Source organism: Rhineura floridana, chromosome 5 (genome assembly GCF_030035675.1).
Source record: "Rhineura floridana isolate rRhiFlo1 chromosome 5, rRhiFlo1.hap2, whole genome shotgun sequence".
NCBI classification, from domain to species: Eukaryota; Metazoa; Chordata; class Lepidosauria; order Squamata; family Rhineuridae; genus Rhineura; species Rhineura floridana.
The window spans coordinates 154076441-154094615 of NC_084484.1; the positions used below are offsets into that span (position 1 = coordinate 154076441).

At 42.3% G+C, this 18175-nt stretch overlaps 1 protein-coding gene across 1 annotated transcript in view; it reads left to right on the top strand.

The window, feature by feature from the left end:
• The window catches only part of LNX2 (ligand of numb-protein X 2), a 111411-nt gene that overhangs the window by 66782 nt on the left and 26454 nt on the right, over positions 1-18175 (top strand). The window lies entirely within an intron of this gene.

Genomic DNA, 18175 nt, shown 5'->3' on the forward strand with positions numbered 1-18175 from the left:
TGCTGTACATTGCAATGCCACATCATGAGGGGAACAGCTGCAGCACTGCGGGACTGGAAAAGACCTGCCCTGGGAGTGAATAACTGAGCATCTGGGTGCTTGCTTGCTTGCTCCTCTGGGTTGCTGTCTCTCGAGACAGCTGAGGTCCCTGGTAAGTGCTGCAAGGACTGGGACCCCCTGCCTGACCCTGACCCCAGAGAGAGGCTGCAGTCAATCTTGCAGCCTCTTGCATCAGCTCCTGGCTGGGTCAGGGGGCATAAAATCCCCGCCTGCCTTTCAGGAGCCCCTTACGGAGCCTGAGGGCGAGGGCACTACCCCCTTCTATTTTTTGTAAAAATCAATCTGGAGGAGATTGGTAGTGGGGAGGGTGTATGGTGCATGTGTAGTTCCTGCGCAGGGTGAGAGCCTGTGCAGTGAACTGAACAATTGGAGAAAGTTGCTAGATGCCTTCAGAGTGAGACTCTGTAACTGGCAGAAGGCTGGCCCTCCCTGGGTGTGAAACAGAGGGGGAGTAGATGTGCCCTGTGTGAAAATATTGAGGGGGGCTGACTGTTCCCAATTCTCGCAAAGGCCTACTGGGATAATTGACTCAGGTAGGTTTTGTTGGTGGACTCTTGTTGGGTCCCTAGCAAGCGTTTAGGAGGAGTCTTAGTAAGGAGTGACATGGGTGATGCCACCCCAATTTCAGTGATCATGGGTAGAGGGAAGTATATCCATGGAGGGGAGGTGAATTACCATAGAAGACGAGGGCAACACTATCTATGCCTTGTTCCTCTCACTCCTCTCATGGATGGATTCCTTGTTGCAGATCTGCTGTGCCCACTGGCCTGTGTGTGTTGTTGGTTAACTCCAGAATGGTACACAATAAGACCACACTCATCCATGATTTGATCATGGATGAAATGCCGATTTAGTGTACATTACCGAGACCTGGGTGGGTGACCTGGGAGGAGTTGATCTGACCTAGCTTTGCCCACCTGGATACTCGGTGCAACACCAGCACAGGCTGCAGGGACCGGGGGGGGGGAGAAGTTGCTGTGGTCTACAGAACGTCCATCTTTACACCTTGAAAACAATGCAGTGATAACTAGGAGCCAAAATGGATTTGTGAAGAACAAATCCTGCAAAACTAATCTTAACTCATTCTTGATTGGGTAACCTCCCCGGTTCACTGTGGGAATGCTGTGGACGTAATATATCTCAACCTCAGCAAAGCATTAACAAAGTGCCCCATGATATTATGATTAACAAGCTAGCTAAATGCGGGCTGGATGGAACAACTATCAGGTGGATCCACAGCTGGCTCCAGAATTGTACTCAAAGAGTGCTTATGAATGGTTCCTTCTCAAACTGGGCGGAAGTAATGAGTGGGGTACCACAGGTTTGGTCCTGGGCCCAGTGCTCTTCAACATTTTTATTAATGACTTGGATGAGGAGGTACAGAGCATGCTTATCAAATTTGCAAATGATACAAAATTGGGGGGCACAGCTAATACCGTGGAAGACAGAAACAACATTCAATAGGACCTTGATAGGCTGGAGCATTGGGCTGAAAACAACAGAATGAAATTCAACAGGGATAAATGCAAAGTTCTACACTTAGGAAAAAGAAACCAAATGCACAGTTATAAGATGGGGAATACTTGGCTCATCAATACGACACGTGAGAAGGATCTGGAATTGTCGTTGATCACAAGCTGAATGTGAGCCAACAGTGCGATGTGGCTGCAAAAAAAGGCAAATGCTCTATTAGGCTGAATTAACAGAAGTATAGTTTCCAAATCGTGTGAAGTATTTGTTCCCCTCTATTCCGCACTGGTTAGGCCTCATCTTGAGTACTGCATCCAGTTCTGGTCTCCGCACTTCAAGAAGGATGCAGACAAACTGGAACAGGTTCAGAGGAGGGCAACGAGGATGATCAGGGGACTGGAAACAAAGCCCTATGAGGAGAGACTGAAAGAACTGGGCATGTTAGAGCCATATGACAATGGAACCAATTACCTACAGAGGTACTGGGCTCTCCGACACTGGAGACATTCAAGAGGCAGCTGGACAGTCATCTGTCGGGAATGCTTTGATTTGGATTCCTGCATTATGCAGGGGGTTGGACTTGATGGCCTTGTAGGCCCCTTCCAACTCTACTATTCTATGATTCTATGATCTCTGTCACCAGGAAACCACTCTGTCTTGGAGCTGGCTATGAAGGCGTGCACCTGGTGCTGGGCCAAGGAGACAGTAAACTAGGGTTGCTGCTGGTGTACTGTCCACCCTGCTTCCCAGCAGCTTCTCTAAATGAGCTGGTGGAGGCTGTCTCGGCTGTGGCATTGGAGGAGCCCGGAACTATAGTCCTGGGTGATTTCAGTATCCATGCTGAGGCTGCCTGTAGTGTTCCAGCTTGGGACTTCATGGCCTCCATGATCACCATGGGGCTGTCTCAGGTTGTTAATGGCCTGACGCATAGGGCAGGGCACACCCTCAACTTGGTTTTTGCTCCAGATGGAGGAAGGGGAGGTCTGGAGGTGGGGGAACGGATGTCCCCCCATGGTCATGGTAAGACCACTTCCTAGTGAACTTTAGACTTATGGCTCCGATCCTTCCATGCAAGAGTGTTGGACAGATTAAGATGGTCCACCCCTGGAGACTAATGGAATGCACTGGATTCCCAAATGCCGTGGGGTGTTCCCAGTAGATAGAGCAGGTGACCCTGTTGAAGCCCTTGTCATGCTGTGGAACAGCGAGGCACATCGGGCTCTTGACGTGGTTATCCCCGAGTCCTCTCTCCGGCATTGTGGAGCCCAGTTTGCACCCTGGTACACCAGTGATCTAAGGGCAGTGAAACAGGCTGGATGATGGCTAGACTGAATCTGTATCCACTGCCCATGTGCCGGTCCATTACTAGGGGTTTCCGGATTTCACAGTCCTGCCCCAGTAACCATTCGCCGATCGCCACAGTTTTTTGGAAGATGCCTGTGCGTGAATTTGTTTTAAGTGGGGAGACTGATGCACAACAATCAACACACAATCTTGACAGAAAAAGGCTTTGATCCAATGGCATGGATATCATGACAATTAGAATACTTTTATCTGCTGCAGCCTTCATCTGCCTTCACAGCTGTTGTAACATATACATTGTTATCCTTCGCTTGTTCTGCCATTGAGGACATTCTTGGATCGTTCTTTGTCTGGTTCCTCTCCTTTGACCTTACTGCCACACTGCATCATTCACAGGGTTCATTGGAACACTCAAGCCTACTCACCACTACAAGGTGACGATCCAGGAAGTGGGATGATGGCTAGAGCGCAAGTTGTGAAAGACGTTCTGTGATGCTGATCGGGCACGAATAAAACCTCACAGCCGTGCCTACTGTGTGGTGGTGAGGGCGGCGAAGAAGACTCACTTCTCTACCACCATCGCATCCTCAAGTAGCCGTCCAGTGGAGCTTTTCTGTATTGTCAGGGGTCTGTTGACATCAACTCCAGGAAATGGAGTTTTAGACCCTTCAGAGGCCCACTGTGAATTGTTTGCAAGGCACTTTGAGGGTAAAGTTGCTTTCCTCTGCAGCACTCTTGATGTCTTATCCACATCTACTGTAGTCCCAGTGAGGTGTCCAGTGCAACATGCTGCAACTTCTTGGGAATGGTTTCAGTTGATGTGGCCTGATGATGTGGACAAGGTGCTCGCAATAATGCAGTCAGCAACATGTCCTCTTGACCTTTGCCCTTCTTGGCTTATTAAAGCTTGCCGAGGAGGTTTGACTGAGTGGATCCAGGGTGTGGTTAATGCGTCATTGCAGGAGGGAGTGGTTCCAGCCGCCCTGAAAGAGGAGGTGATCCAACCACTCATGAAAAAGCCTATCCTGGACCCACTGGTTTGCGACAGCTACCACCCGGTCACAAATTCCCCTTTCTTAGGGAAGGTGATTGAGAAGGTTGTGGTGCAGCAATTGCAAGTACTTTTGGATGAAAGATTATCTTGACCCACTCCAGTCTGCATTCAGGCTCGGTTACAGGACTGAATAGGCCTTGGTCAACTTTATTGGGAGAAAGACAGGGGGGGGGGGTGACCCTGTTTTTCTTACTTGATCTCTCAGTGGCTTTTGATACCATTGACCATGGTATCCTTCTGGGCCGACTTGGTGAGATGGGTATTGGAGACACTGTTTTAGAGTGGTTCCCATCCTATCTCCAGAGTCATTTTCACCAGCTTCGGCCGTTTCTGGACCGGGATAGCCTGACCACTGTTGTCCATGCACTGATAACCTCCAGGCTGGATTGCTGTAATGCACTCTATGTACCTTGAGGCTGGTCTGGAAGCTGCAGCTGGTGCAAAATGTGGCAGCAAGACTGCTCACTGGAGCAAGTTATTGCCAACATGTCATTCCGCTACAGAAAGAATTGCACTGGCTACCTATTAGCTACTGGACTAAGTTAAAGGTTTTAGCGTACAAAGCCCTATACAGCTTGGGACCAGGATGCATGAAAGACTGTGCTATCCCTTATATGCCCAGTCGATCACTGCGCTCTGCAGGTGAGGGCCTCCTGCAGATACCATCTCATCAGGAGGTCTGTTCTGCACAACATAGGAAATGGACCTTTAGTTTGGTGGCACCAACCCTTTGGAATTCCCTCCCCTTAAATATTAGACAGGCACCATCTCTGTTATCTTTTCAGCGTGTACTAAAGACCTTCCTCTTTCAACAAGCCTTTTAATTAGAGACCTTATCCAGTCTGCATCTGTGCTGGAATTGCTTTTTTAAATGTTTTTAAAGCTTTTAAAAATGTTTTAAAGCTTTTAAAAATGTTTTTAAAGATGTTTTGTTTCAATATGTTTTAGTGGTTGTTGTGTTTTAATCTATTTTAAAGTCTGTTTTTATGATTTTTAAAAGTGTTTTTAGTGCTTTTGTTTGCTGCCCTGGGGTCCTACTGGGAGAAAGGGCAGGATATAAATATAATAAACAAACAAATAAATAAATGAGTTGTAGGAGCCTTCTGTTAAAACTCAGGAGGAAGGAGCCTTGTTACTTGCGATAGCGTCTGTGCTATGGCTTACTTTCTTTCCAGAGACATTCATGCCCTGGATAGCAGTGTAGGTCAGGTGGTTGTAACCTGTAGCCCTCATCATCTACATCATCATCTCTTACCATTGGCCATGCTGACTGGGGCTGATGGAAGCTGGAGTCCAACAACATTTGGAGAACTACAGGCTGCTCATCCTTGGTGTATTATTCTTATTATTGTTGTCGTTGATGATGAAGATGATAATAAAATAGCCACTGTTTTCAAAATGAATCTCAAAGCAAGTTACACATTTAAAGCAGATTTAAAAACAAGTCTAAAACATCCTAAAATAGTCACAAGATACATTAAAAACAAGATCTAGCTCCTCCCCACCTGACTATAAACAACAAAAAATTCAAAGGCCTGATGCCTAAAAACAGGAAGTGATGGCACCAGGCATGCCTGGTTGGGGAGAGCATTCCACAAAGGGAGAGCCACCATTGAGAAGGCTCATTCTCGTGTTGCTACCCTCTGCACCTCCCTCGGAGGGGACACATGGAGAAGGGCCTCAGATGACAAACACAGGTGGAGGTGATGAAAAGGCAAACAATATACTTGTTTTACAATTCCCTACTCGTGTTTGCCTTGTGTCTTTGTTCCTTTCCCATTCAATCAACAATTTCTGTTTTAAATTATAAACATATGAACGGCTCTCTCTCAAGCTACAGTTTACATGCTATTTACATGACTGCCATTATGTTGGTACCAGTCTTCCACCATCAGCGAAGGATGCCTTTCCCCTTTCTGGGATAATGCTGAGAAATTTAGAATTCTGTGCTAAGAAATGTTCTCATTTTATAGGTAGAAAGCCTACATTTAGAGTGGGAGTAAATTTTGCATAAAATAAAATAGCATGTTTTATTTTGGGAGCATGCCCAGCTTGGCATGGCTCTTTACTTCCCTCACCCACCCCCTTGGGGTATGTATGTGTGTTTTGCTCATAGTTGGTTAAATAGCTACCACCCTCCTCCAGCATAGGTGTAAACTAGTAAGTGAGTTCTTCTTGTAAGCAGCATGCACTTTACAAACAAAAATCTAATGAAATTGTAAAATAAGTTTATAGTTTTTGTCAAGCAGGTGTTTGTTATGGTCAATCAACAAATAAGATAAAATACAAAGTACTAAATTCAGAATCACAGCCTCAATAAAGCTAATTATGTTTTTAAACATGGCAGGCTAAGAACTAACAGTGGCAGCAAATCTAAGAGACATAACTTTCAGGTAATTTACCACCTGCTTGGTAATAAATGTATTTATTCACTTTAAGGAAGGGTACTCAGAACGGACTCTAAAAATTGACCAGGAACCAGTCAGTAGAAGATATATTATGCATTATTTAATCCCATGGGGGAAAAGTACAGTATAAAAACACGAGAGACTGTTTGACCTCGGAGTGGTTCACAGACAGCATCTGTCTTTAAAGGCAACTAGCAATAACCTGCTGTCTAAAATCTTTTAAGTAAAACATAAAATGTGCCAGTACAATAGCTCTTCTCTGCTTTGTTTAAAGAAAAATGAAATATGGCATACAATTATTGGAAGCAGACAAAGTTGGGCCCAATATTATTTATGTGATGAAGATTGCAGTTTGCGTGCATGTGGCTAGATTGATGGTACACCCAAATTAGGGGAACTCTTCTCCATTTTTCCACTAAAGCATAATGAGCTTAAATTGGAACAGTCAGAGCAGAGAGGAAAATAAACAAATCAGTTAAGAAGATTAAAACATAGCTGGAAAAACGTTTAGACACTACCTCACCCCTGTCTTTTCCACCAATTGTTCAGGTGTTTAGCAGATATCCTCTGGTAGGAAATATCCAGACAGCCAACCACACCAATTTGGTTTCCTACAACTACGTTAAAAATATCTAATATACATACGATTTCCTGCTTTAACCAGCTGGTAAGTGAAAAGGAAATGACATTTCAAGGCTCTGATGCTCTAAAACAGAATAATAAACATCCTGTAATACACTGAATTTCATGATCAGAGTTCCCTTTCTCTCTCTTACTTGAAAACCCACATTAGGAAAAGCTTCCATCAGCCATGTGACCTCTCTGAGAGGAATGAGAAAGAAAGGAATAAACTGATAGCTATACTAGCTGAATGTGGAGTTCCTCACACTCCTTAGAACTGTGCATGTCAGTTCAGATCTTGGCAGTCTGAATCTACTCATTTGCTATCATTATTCATCACTGCTACTACTAGGCCTGTATCTTGATTTGTTGTTGCTATGTGCCTTCAAGTCGATTTTGACTTATGGCGACCCTATGAATCAGCGACCTCCAGTAACATCTGTTCAGATCTTGTAAGTTCAGATCTGTGGCTTCCTTTATGGAATCAGTCCATCTCTTGTTTGGCCTTCCTCTTTTTCTACTCCCTTCTGTTTTTTGCAGCATGATTTATTTTCTAGTGAATCATGTCTTCTCATGATGTGTCCAAAGTATGATAACCTCAGTTTCATCATTTTAGCTTCTAGTGATAGTTCTGGTTTAATTTGTTCTAACACCCAATTATTTGTCTTTTTCGCAGCCCGTGGTATGCGCAAAGCTCTCCTCCAACACCACATTTCAAATGAGTTGATTTTTTTCTTATCAATTTTTTTCACTGTCCAACTTTCACATCCATACATACAGATGTATCTTGATAGCTTCTTCTTTTATTCCAAAGTGAGCTTCTTTGTGCCCAACAGAAAATATGGCTTGCCTGAGGGGGTAGGTCATGAAACTAGTCTACCATCTTTCTGTCTGCAAGATATATATAACCGCTCCATGCAAAGGAGAGCAAAAATACAACTAAATTTGCACTAAGTGTGTGGCCATGATTGTTTTGAAGGTTATAAAGCTTCAGAGAATAGCCTTTTGGCACAATCCTCTGGGACAATTTACAGTAGGGCCCCGCTTTCTGGTGTTCCGCTGATGCGGCGGCTTTCAATCGGGAAATTCCCCGTTTTAAAGCCGATTTTGCCATTTTGCAGCATTTTCACACGACACGACCCATTAAAGTCAATGGGTTCCGCTTTATGGTGATTTCCGCTTTATGGCGGCGGCCTGGTCCCTAACCCGCCGTATAAGCGGGGCCCTACTGTAATAGGAAGATAAAAATCTGCCTTAATACCAAGGCCACTGTTCCAGCTAGCTCTATACTGGTTGGCAGCGGCTCTTCAGGATTTCAGACAGAGATTCTTTCCCAGCCCTACTTGGAGATGCTGTGTATTGAACCTGGGACTTTCTGCAAGCAAGGCAGATGCTCTGCTACTGAGCTACAGCCCTTCCCTTGCAACCAAGCATGAATAGAAGAATAAGGTATGCAAAACAAAAGTATGCAGATTTCCTTTCCATAATGATTTGTGAATTCCTTCAGCTTTTCATAGTGCAGAATTGGGACTGCTGGAATAAACTATTAATATTTTTAGCACAGAATACACACAGTGATCTTTCTTTCAGGGTAATGGGGAAACAAATGTTATAGGTCTTAAAATATAGGAGTAGCACAAGGCTGGTGCCAAATGTATTAGATTATGTTTGGGGTAGTGTGGGCTATGCACAGCACACAATTAGTTTCCCAGATGGGGAATGCACATCTCTGTCTGCATCAACCCATAAATTGATCTGGGGATTGAGTATCAACGCATACATCCACATCTGCATTAATTGCACACACACATCTCCCTTGCTTGATTAGGGCAAATACATCAATTGCCAACTAATACCAAGACCATTTGTCATTTCAATAATATTCCTTTTCAAAATGGTTTTGCAGCTGACTTTGTGATGTCTTTGCTAAGTTGTTAAGCTGTTACTGCTGTCTCGTGTTACTATTTTACTGAAATGTATCATAGAGTGGCCATTGGCCAGATAGGCGACACAGAAATTAAATTTATTATTATTATTATTATTATTATAAAGGAATATGCTATAGCTGCTACAATCTGGAATGTTCAAGAACCATATTGATTGCATAGCTTTGCATCTTTGCTGGGAAATGTACATTTTAGGATGCAGAATGTATTTTGACACACACACCCTGCTCACGTAATTATACTACTAATAGGAACAATCTCCAAACCATTTATTGAATTCCATTGATTTCCATGTAACTGCTTTGGATAGAATGATTTTGCTGGTTGCAGCCGTACTCTGCAAAATGACTTTGGATAAGCATGATGATGCATTTTGTGCAAAGCAGTGGATGTATGCATCTGATGCATTGTTCAGTTTTTTTTATTATATGCATTTTGATTTCTTGCATAAATAACAGACCTAAGTCACACACAGTCATGAAAAAGTAGAACTGATGCTACTAATTAGTATGTAATTAAGGCTACAATCCACTACATGTCTACTCAGAAGTAAGCTCCATTGGATTCAATGGGACTTACTCCCAGGTAAATATGTATTGGATTGCAGCCTCCATCAGGAGGAAGGAATCACTGCCATGAAATTGTTTCCAAAAGCAGAATGTTATCTACAAGAAAACATAGCAATGGGGAGTCTCTATTCCCAAAGTAATGTGATATTCAGGATTGCCAGTTGCCATTTAATCTTTTTTTTTCATCAAACAATGCCATAATCGATGCAGTATGTACCCAAGTCTTCAGCTTTATGAAGTTAGAATTCCCTCACAGCCTACTCATCACAATGATAGGTTAAGTAAAAATGAACTATTGCCTAAGAGACGCATAAGTATGCCAAATGGTCTGCGTTTTTTTTATTTTTAATCATTATATATGAGAGGTTTAATAACTAGCAGTGGGTGAAATGTGCATGATTTGATTCAGAACAGGGATGACTGGCAAACTGAACTATTTTCCAAACAAAACTTGGAACATACATTGGTTAAACCTGAGCCAAGCACAACAGGGTTTGAACGTGTGGTGATTGGGGGGGGTCTGTCTTCTTCCTCCCTGGATGCCACTTAGAATGCTGTTTTGGCAGCTTTGCAGGCACCAGGGATGCTGGGAAATGTAGCCTTCCCAGGTACCCTGGGAAACTGCTGTAGCAGCATTTAAAGCACCAGAGAGGAGAGAGACACACACCCTACTATTGCTGCAACCATGAGGGAGGGAGGGGAAAGGGGAAAGTGTTTCTTTGGCTCAGACTAGAACTCTCCTCAGGCAGCAACCTCTCGTCAGCTGCACTTCATACCTTCCTTGAGTGTTTTTTGCCTGGCTGAAATGTGTCCTTGAACTCTGCTAATGCCTCTTGGTTGCCTAGAAGGTACAAAGGAGTGTGGAAGTGTGTGTAGAAACTGTTGTTATTGTTATGTGCCTTCAAGTCATTTATGACTTATGGCAACCCTATGAATCAGTGACCTCCAAGAGCATCTGTCATGAACCACCCTGTTCAGATCTTGTAAGTTCAGGTCTGTGGCTTCCTTTATGGAATCAATCCATCTCTTGTTTGGCCTTCCTCTTTTTCTACTCCCTTCGGTTTTTCCCAGCATTATTGTCTTTTCTAGTGAATCATATCTTTTCATGATGTGTCCAAAGTATGATAACCTCAGTTTCATCATTTTAGCTTCTAGAGACAGTTCTGGTTTAATTTGTTCCAGCACCCAATTATTTGTCTTTGTTGCAGTCCATGGTATCCGCAAAGCTCTCCTCCAATACCACATTTCAGATGAGTTTATTTTTCTCTTATCCGCTTTTTTCACTGCCCACCTTTCACATCCATACATAGAGATTGGGAATACAGTGGTCTGAATGATCCTGACTTTAATGTTCAGTGATACATCTTTGCATTTGAGGACCTTTTCTAGTTCTCTCATAGGTGGCCTCCCCAGTCCTTGCCTTCTTCTGATTGCTTGACTATTGCCTCCATTTTGGTTAATGACTGTGCTGAGATATTGATAATCCTTGACAAGTTCAGTGTCCTCATTGTCAACTTTAAAGTTACATAAATCTTCTGTTGTCATTACTTTAGACTTTTTGATGTTCAGCTGTAGTCCTGCATTTGTGCTTTCCTCTTTAATTTTCATCAGCGTTCGTTTCAAATCATTACTGGTTTCTGCTAGTAGTATGGTATTGTCTGCATATCTTAAATTATTGATATTTCTCCCTCCAATTTTCACATCTCCTTCATCTTGGTCCAATCCCACTTTCTGTATGACATGTTCTGCGTATAGATTAAACAAACAGGGTGATAAAATACACCCCTGTCTCACACCCTTTCCAATTGGGAACCAATCGGTTTCTCCATGTTCTGTCCTTACAGTAGCCTCTTGTCCAGACTATAGGTTGTGCATCAGGACAATCAGATGCTGTGACACCCCCATTTCTTTTAAAGCATTCCATAGTTTTTTAATGATCTACACAGTCAAAGGCTTTGCTGTAATCTATAAAGCACAGGGTGATTTTCTTCTGAAATTCCTTGGTCAGTTCCATTATCCAACGTACGTTTGCGACATGATCTCTGGTGCCTCTTCCCTTTCTAAATCCAGCTTGGATGGCTGGCATTTCTCGGTCCATATATTGTAAGAGCCTCTGTTGTAGAATCTTGAGCATTGCATGGGATGTTAAGGCAATAGTGCGATAATTACTGCATTCCCTGGGATCCCCTTTCTTTGGAATTGGGATGTATATGGAACACTTCCAGTCTGTGGGCCATTGTTTAGTTTTCCATATTTGTTGACAAATTGTTGTCAAAATATGGACAGATTCAGTCTCAGTAGCTTGTAGCAACTCTATGGGTATGCCATCTGTTTCTGGTGATTTGTTTCTTCTAAGTATTTTAAGAGCAGCTTTCACCTCACATTCTAAAATGTCTGGTTCTTCATCATACGGTTCTTCCATGAATGAATCTATCATCCTGTCATCTCTTTTATAGAGTTCTTCAGTGTATTGCTTCCATCTTCCTTTTATTTCATCTCAGTCAGTGTGTTCCCCTGTTGATTATTCAACATCCCTACTCTTGGTTTAAATTTCCCTTTAATTTCTCTAATCTTTTGGAATAGGGCTCTTGTTCTTCCCTTTTTCTGGTCCTCTTCTATTTCTATACAATAACTATTGTAATAACTGGTTTCACTCCTACCTCAGCGGGAGAACTCAGAGAGTAGCACTAGGGGATGAGGTTTCAGAGCCTTGGCCGCTGGATTGTGGCGTGCCACAGGGCTCGATTCTTGCCCCAATGCTTTTTAATATGTATTTGAGACCGCTGGGTGATTTTATTCGGAGTACGGACCTACAATTCCATCAATATGCAGATGACACCCAGATCTACTTGTCGTTTAAATCCTCTCCACAGGCTGCTGTAACTCAATTGACCAAAGGGCTGGATTTAATAGGGGAATGGATGTCTAGGAATAAACTGAGATTAAATCCTGAAAAAACTGAAATCCTCCTGGTAGGCGATCGGACGAATTTAGGGATAACTCATGTGACTTTTAATCAAGTCTCTATCCCCTTGAGTAACCAAGTCCGTAGTCTAGGTGTTATTTTGGACTCTCAGCTGACGATGGAGGCTCAGATAGCGGCCGTAAGTCGGACCGCTCTTTATCATCTGTCGGACCGCTCTTTATCATCAGTCCCTTATTCCTCCCCAGGCATCTTCTACCGACAGTAGTTAGTGCCTTGGTTCTTTCACGCCTGGACTATTGCAATACTTTGTATGTAGGTTTACCTCTGAGATCTGTGTGTAAACTTCAACTTGTCCAGAATGCGGTGGCACGACTCATTAAGGGTTGCCATTGGAGAGAACATATCACTCCAATCCTTCAGGAACTACATTGGCTCCCGATAGTGTCAAGGGTGAAGTTCAAAATACTGGTTATAACCTTTAAGTCTTTTTCTGATGCTGTTCTGATTTACTTGAAGAATAAACTTTCTCTTCTTGGAGAAGGTGGTCGTATCAGATCATCAGCAGCTAGATCTCTCCTGGTTCCTTCAATTAGAGTGGCTAAACTAGCCGGCACTAGGTCCAAAGCCTTTTCCATTGCAGCTCCCCTATTATGGAATACCCTGCCAGCGGCCATTCGCCTAGCTCCATCACTTTTGTGTTTTCGGAAGCAGCTGAAGACCTGGCTTTTTGATTAAGTTGGTGGGGATATCTGTTATAGCCATTCAGTGTTGGATGTGGATTGGCTGTCATAATTTATTTTGATTTTTACGTTGTTTTATTTATATGCTGTAATTTGTTTTAGTATGCTGTAATTTGTATTTCGATATGTATTTTATTTTTGTTGTATGTCGCCTAGAGTGACAGATTTCACCTGCCAGATAGGCGTCTAATAAATTTTAGATAATAATAATAATAATAATAATAATAATAATAATAATAATAATAATAGTTGTCTTTCTCTCTACATACTCTTTGTCCCTACCTGTAGAAACTACCCTAATGTAAAAAGGTAAAAATTACATTCATTGCTTCTTCCACTTTTGCCTCCGGCTCCACCCACCAGAAGGTTGCCCAAATGGGAATGTGGCCTCCAGTTTGAAAAACGTTTGCAGCATGAAAGTGCAGTCAACACACAGGCAAAAGATCCTTGAGTTTTCAAAAGCAAGCAATGAAACCCCAGATTCCAAATGAAGAAGCTTTATTGAGATTGGGAAGAGAGCTAAATGGGAAGAGAGGGGAAACAGAAATGTAGCATAAAAGGGAATAAAAACATTGGCTCTCTGAGTAACCTAAACTTGACAAAGAGGAATCTGAAACTTACTTCCGGGGTGCAGGGATCACCCATTATTTATTTATTATTTTTATTTATTTATTTGTTTATTTATTATTTAATTTGTATCCCGCCCTTCCTCCTAGCAGGAGTTCAGGGCGGCAAACAAAGTGCTAAAAACACTTTAAAACATCATAAAAACAGATCTTAAAGTACATTAAAACAAAACAGTGTTAAAAACATTTTTAAAAACCCACAACTTTAAAAAAGGGTTAAAAACATTATTAAAAAACATATTAAGCAATTCTAACACAGACGCAGACTGGGATAGGTCTCAACCTAAAAGGCTTGTTGAAAGAGGAAAGTCTTCAAAAGGTGCCGAAAAGATAGCAGAGATGGTGCCTGCCTAATATTCAAAGGGAGGGAATTCCACAGGGTAGGTGCTGCCACAGTAAAGGTCCGTTATTATTTATTTATTTATTACACTTTTATACCACCCCATAGCCAAATCTCTCTGGGTGGTTTACAACATAAAAGCAATATACCATCACATTTGGTACAATTGAGAGTAAAAGAAAGCAAATATATCATATTTTAAATAAACATAACTGAACAATAAATCGCAAACAATATACATATCTTCAAAAACAAACTATAACAATTATAAAAATATCTAGACAAAAATAAAAGAAAACCATACATCACATTATAAAACATAAAGCAAAAAATAAATCTCAAACAATATACAGTTCATCAAAAGCAGAACAAAAAAAAGAAAAAAGAATAACAATTCTAAAATATGTCTAACAGTTATAAAATATGTCTCAAACAAAGTTCTCTACATATACTCTATTTATTATTAACAAAGTTCTCTATTATTAACTGTGTTCTTAAATTTGACTTTATGTAGGAACTACAAATACCATGTGCTTGGGGAGAGGGGGAAATGGCATAAAATATGCTTTATGCAATTAGTTCAAAAGGCTGGCAATTTCTTCACTGTCCTTCCTTAGAAACAAACTCCCATGACCTTGTAAGTGTGCACAGGAAAGTGGATGTAATTAATTCAATTTCAAATCCCACCCTTCAAGATCCCAGGGCGAGTTACATCATAAAATATCAATACCATTAAAACAAAAGCAAGTAATAATTAGAATCATCAAACCATCATTTATCAATATACGATGCCACACAGGAGTAATGTAGCAGGTGGACAGACACCAGGTTATAGATGGGACATCAAACCCTTGCAAAAACCTAAACGGAGATGTTTCCAACAGATGCCAAAAAGTAGCAGTGCCAGTTGTAGCTTAGGAGGCAGAACTGCATAACCAAAGTGCCACCACAGAGAAGGCCCTACCCTTAAGCAGCCATAGTTTGAGAGGAAGCTCTGAAGAACCGATGATCATGACTTGTTTCAGGGACACTTTGTGTTGCTTTTAGGAATTGCATTTTAATAGATTATACAAGAATAGTTGTAGTCTTCTATGGAAGCAGACTGGTGGTCCCTGCCCTGACTGAAAGCAGCTGCCCAATCTCAGCAGAGGCCTTTCCTAGCTGTACTACCTGAGACTCTTTTTCACTGGAGGTGTCAGGGTGGAATCTTACAGGACTGCACCTCCCTTTAGGCAAAGTGAGGCTGCCACCTCAGGCAGCAGATCTTGGGGGTGGGGGGAGGGCAGCTGCCTCCCAGCTGCTTCTCCTAAGCGCACCCTCCCTCCCCCAGCCATTCTTCTCTGTCAGAGGACAAGGCTGCTTCATGGCCTGTCCTGACTCCCCTAAATTGCCTCCTGCGTCAGGTGCCATGGAGGACATCACTGGCTGTCCATTTGGCACCTGCACCTGGAAAGTAGCGGAGGCGCCATTTTGTCCTTTGCGTCAGACCACACAGCATTGGCCAGTCTTGGAGCCTTGGGCCTTGCGCAAGAAAAGCTTGTGCTCAGCCACCAGCCTATGGTGCTTTGCCTGTTAGTCTTCCTGTGCTATTAGACTTGTTAATGACAACACTGGTTAACATGTGCAGGGGAGGCAACCTCATTAACATGCAAACACTTGCTACTTAGCTAGGACTGACATCTTAATTATCTCCCACCAGTGTGACTTTATCTCATCACATTGCGCATTTTATTTAATTAGAAAAGCCAGGGTATTGGTTGCCAGCTATTAATTATGAAACCTATTTATAACAGTAGCCTGTCTACGTGACTCGCTCTTTGTGCCACAAATCAAATACTTGTGTATTATTAATTTGCTGGAGCAGGCTTTTTGCTAACCACAGCTAGCACAGTGGTGGCCATGGGCAGAGCGATGGATGTGACTCTTACCTTTGAACAGTGGGCTCCATTCCAGCCATGCAAAGAGAGATTTACACACACACACACACACACACACACACACTATGCCAGAGGGCCACATTTGACGTCTATGTCTGAGATTTCCTATACAATCAATAGCAGTGAACTGTTTAACTACAGTTAAGGGGACACCTGGTGGGTGGTAGTTTTTTTTCAAGGTAGGGAAAAGTCTGTGGAGAGCTTGAGAACTCAAGAGAGCTCATGTTTTCTAGGCTGTTTTCCTAATTTGGCTACTTGTGGTTAGTAGACAGCCAGTGGCAGAGTTGGGATTGTCATTCCAGGTTTCCTAAATTGGGTATGAATGTAAGGAGCACTAGTTTTTATTACGCTAGAGCTCCCAGCTATGTCTAACCTGGGGAATTTTAACAATGTTAACACACCAGGAGAATAAACAGGGTCTTAGTTAGAGATCCTTACGTCTTAGTCAGGCGTAATGGGGGCTTAATACAAGTCAGTCTCTTTTCTCCAAAGCTGGTATGCAGTGGTAGGAAAGAAGTGGGGCTAAGGAGGAACCTAACATAACATTCTCAGCTTCATAGTGATTGTCCAAATCTGTCTGGTACTATGCCTGCATTGGTCCAAAGAATGTCCCACAGATGGAGAGTTGATATTCTACTCCATATTTTGTTGTAAATTAAAATAGATTTTTATCCTGCCTTTCCATGTAGTAGATGTCCATTGCAGCTAAAAATAAAATAATAAAACTCATCTGTACCATAAATTTAAAGCATTGTCATACCATTTTAACAGTTATGGCTCCCCACCCCACCCCAGAATCCTGAGAACTATAGTTTGTTAAGGGTGCTGAGAGCTGTGATAGTGCTTTATCGATATAATGCAGGTGTGGCCCCAGCAAATCAATGGAAAATTAAAACACAGATATCATCAATAAACGGCAGTAATCAAAATCATGTATATTGAGGTTGGAGCACACAGAGTTTTAATTTCTAACTATGGAGATGAACAAACAAATAAATTTTTCATGTATTCATTTGGTTGTTGATAATGCCAACTGTGAACTGTATAACAAGCTGCAGGTGGTGTGTGTGGAAATGGAGCCAGACTTCTCTGAACATGCGTTCACGTTTCCTCCTGCTTTAAAAGGCAGGTTTGATGAATGGGGTCTTCTAATCTTTCCTGCACAATAGGAGCATTTGTGCTAAGTCAATGAAATGAATTGTTTTTGTTATGAGCCCAAGTGCTCTTACTGCCCCACGTAGTCTTACTTGTAGCCAAAAAAGCACATAATAGCTGGTGCATAGCACTGGAAAATATTTGTGCAATGGAAAAATAAAGGACCAGGGCTCTGCATTTTATGGTATGAGTGAGCTGTGACTCTGGGAGCGTCAAAAAAGTACAGAAGTTACTTCCGGGTGACAAATTCCACTCCCTGAGAATCTCAGCTTTGATTTTATGCAGCAAGTTTCTAGTGCTTAATGACTGTCAAGGAATGTTTAAAAGTATGTGGGCAATGCCTGTTAGCATCTTGGGAGCCAGAAGAGAACATTTCCAGCTGTTGGCAGTGAGTTTCATTATCTGACATAGCCTAGGACTGAACTACAGCTTCCATGCAAATGTGTATAAAAAAATCTTGGCAGCCCCTTCCAAGGAAAAGCAGCTTTGGGGAGTGGAGTTAAAGAAAGTAGGGAAAGGATCTGCTGCTTCTGTTTTCCAAATCACCCTCTCCCAACACTGCTTTACTCAAAGGAGGCTATAAGGGCCCTATTACACGTTTCCTTGGAACATGTAGCTTGTCTCTCTGTAGCAAACCAGAATGAAGTATGCAAACAGTAAAAAGTTTCAAAATATTATTCAGAATAAGACTAGCCATGGAAATATGCTCATTCTGCATGTTGTTGCATTCAATTTTTCTTGGCACAGAATCTGGATTGTATAGACATCTAATTTTAATTTTGTTTTTAGGCATGTAGTGCACACTAGTGCTGTTTAAAAATCTCCCCCCTTATTTTGTGTATATCTGCAGGCTGCAAAAGTTTTAGAGGGTTCAATGGCAGGTTGGGGACAAAATTTCTCCAGGCTCTCCCCCCCCCCAGCGGCTGCCATTTGGTTACCACAAATGGCTATGTCATTTTGAAGTGGCAGAATGGCAGCCACCAGTGGGAGGACCTGGTGGAACCCATTCCCATTCACAGAA